Source organism: Sinocyclocheilus anshuiensis, unplaced genomic scaffold, assembly GCF_001515605.1.
Source record: "Sinocyclocheilus anshuiensis isolate Anshui unplaced genomic scaffold, SAMN03320099.WGS_v1.1 scaffold209, whole genome shotgun sequence".
In the NCBI taxonomy this organism is placed as follows: Eukaryota; Metazoa; Chordata; class Actinopteri; order Cypriniformes; family Cyprinidae; genus Sinocyclocheilus; species Sinocyclocheilus anshuiensis.
Window position 1 is genome coordinate 2,123,557 of NW_015540880.1, and position 3,131 is coordinate 2,126,687.

Here is a 3,131-nt window from a genome sequence, read left to right on the forward strand (position 1 = left end):
CTTTTTTTTTTTTTTTTTTTTTTTGTCCTAGCATGTCTGACGTTGATCATAAGTGTTTCATTAATTTATCATATTCTCAGATGTTGAAAAATTACTTTCTGTAGTTTTCAGAACTCTTTGTCTAATAACTCTTAATGAGTCAATGTAAATGTTCATTTTATTATTTCACAACACGTTTTTTTTTTCTTTTCTTTTTTTTTGGTGTGTACAACCCATGTCTTGCAAAATGATTTGATTTGAGTTTCATCGCCGCTTGAGTGTTTGTAAGTTAAGAAAAACAACTGGTGCCATTTGAACCCTCTCATTCATCCGTTCTCATCATGGCGACTCTAAAGCTTCTCACATGGTTGAAAAGAGGCTGATTTATCGAACTGATGAGCCCAGAGCGTGTCCTCTGTGATGAGAGCTTGAGGTAACTCATACTGGGGATCTGACACAGCCTGCCCACCTCCAGACATGTATTTCCTTTGATCAGAGTGCCGTTCTGATGTTTCAGTGATGAAAAGCTCGCATTTATTCTCCCGTCACACTGCAGTGATCTGTTTTATTAGCTCATGGACAGAGTAGACCTGATTTTATTTTTTTTTTTTACTATTACAGGCTTTGCTTTCCTACTGGGCCCAAAGAAACAGGCAACTTGGAATCACTGCTGGGGAATCATTTGAAATCATTCATTTTTAAACAATTTCCACTAGTTTGGAATAGTTTCAAATTGCTGAAATGAGGTTCATCCACCCAGTTTGAGTGCTGTTAATGTATCCCTCCAGTGCTCATCAAAAAACAGTATGGAGGCCAGTAATGTCCCCTACAGATCAGTATGATTAAACTCCCACTCTTTAGATCCATATAAAGGTTGTGAAGTTGCCTTGAGAAGCGTGAGTCCCTGTGTATCTTTCCTTCCTTGCCATCTTGATGTACCCATCTGTGACCAACACCCCAAAGTGACTGTACTGACCCTGACCTAATCTAAGCTGGAGCTGAACAAAGCAAGGTACTGAGAAAACATAGGCAAACCCAAAGACTCATTTGATTTTCACATTGCTGTGTATTCCTTTGGCCACATTTGAGGGGTTTTTTTTAAGTTTAAATGTTAGTTGTTAGTTTTATTGTTTTTGAGGAGACATCTGACCTTTGCATCCAATTACTTATTCATGTATGGGAAAAATCTATATAGAATTATATATAAATGTATATTCACAAATGTTTTAAAACTTGCCTTAAAAGTGCCTACAATTTGGAAACGTGTAAATGTCTGTCGTTTAGACACGAAGTGTACGCCAGAATGGCTAGAGTGATCGGTATTGTGTTAGAACAGCAGACGGAAATGGTAACTTTTTTTTTTTTTTTTAGTTTTACAAAAAGAAATTTTTTTTTTTTTGTACAAAAAGCAGACAGTATTGTACCTATAAGTTAAAACAACACTACTGAATAAACATTAAACATTAAATATGATGGTTTTCTTTTTTTATCTGTTAGTCTGTCTGTACAGCCATCCATTCATCTATTTGTCATTGTCCAACTTGTTTTGTCTGTCTGTCTGTCTACTGTTTGTCTGTCATTCTATCTGTTCTGTCTGTCTGTCGGTCGTTTGTTCTATCTGTCTTTCTATCTATCTGTCACTCATTCTATCTATCTGTCAGTTGTCCTGTTTATCTATCGTTCTCTGTCTGTTGTTTTGTCTGTCATTCTGTCTATTGTTCTATTTGTCTTTCTGTCGGGTGTCATTCTGTCTCTGTTTTCCTATCTCTGTCATTCTAGCTATTGTTATATGTCTGTCTATCGGCCGTTCTATCTATCTGTCTGTCATTCTATGTACAGTTCTGCCTGATCCTTCTGTCATTCTATCTATTTTATCTGTCTGTCTGTCCATCCATTGATCTAATTATCTCAGTGTGTTGAAAGCAATCAATTGGAGTGGCATGTATGAATAAATGTGTGTCCAGAATCTCTTTCAGGTACTGTAAATGGGGAACTGAAGGGATTTCTGTTGAGAGTGTTTACACATGGGCTCAGTAGTGCAGATTACCTCTGTATTTATTCATCTTTATTGGTTCTCCACTGGGTTTACTGTAACACTGCTTGATCGCAGTGCTTCTCTTATTAAGATCAGTGTCATGGTCTGGTGGAATATAAGTTACTGACACTGGAAATATTAATCTGAATATTACTCTATAAGATCATGGTAGTATTTGGATTCATAGCACCAAATTGCTATATCTTTTTTTATTATTATTTTCTGTAAGGGTATTGTTGTGCAAGTATAATCCTCCAGAGAGAAACTCTGAATGAAAAATAGAGTAATGCTCCTGCACTCTCCATTCTCTGTGTTTGCTTTCAGTGATGTTGTTTTCGCATATAATCGAGGGGTCAAGCCTGGCCTTAGCCTTTGCAAATGTACATGGCTTACTCTCTAGACCGTGATGTGTAGCATCTGCCTCTGAGCCAGTCTCATCAAAACATTTCGGCCTTCTTTCTCATCCATTCAGCTGTCCTGATTATGAGTCCTGAATTTATGGCTCCCTGATCAGTGCCCAGTGTTTGTTTATGTCCATGTCGCAGTGTCCCTTTAATTTATAGGGGCTTTCTCAATAGGGGCAGGGAGAGGGGAAGGAGAAAAGGGGAGCGCATATGGAGCACAAAAGGCCACCGGGGCTTCTCTTTGAGAAACGGGGCTGATTCAGTAAAGAGGCCAACCATGGATGCCAAACCATGCAGAAACTTCAAGGAAATGCCTTCCAAAGTAAACATACTTTCAGGCTTCATAAGAGCTTATGTCCGAAGGGCAAAAGAAAGGGCTTAAATCCATGAGTCAAAAGCTGGTGTACCTCAAAAGTACAGCTTCTTTTGATTAAGGGTTTACATTCCAATGCCATAATGTTGAGGCTTTATTCTTTTGTAGACTATATAAACAAAAGTGCCCTTGAGTGTATATTTTGGAGACAGGTGTGGTTTCTCGGGACATGTTTCAGTGAAATCGGTCAAGTAGTAGGACATGTGGCATTCAATTGCTTAGAGTATAATTCATTTTGCTAAAAATGCAGAATTAAATGGCATGATGATAGATGACCAGCTTGTTTTCATTCCTTGTCATGAGTGGAATTGGAAAGTAAGTTTATGACAAGAATGGTTGG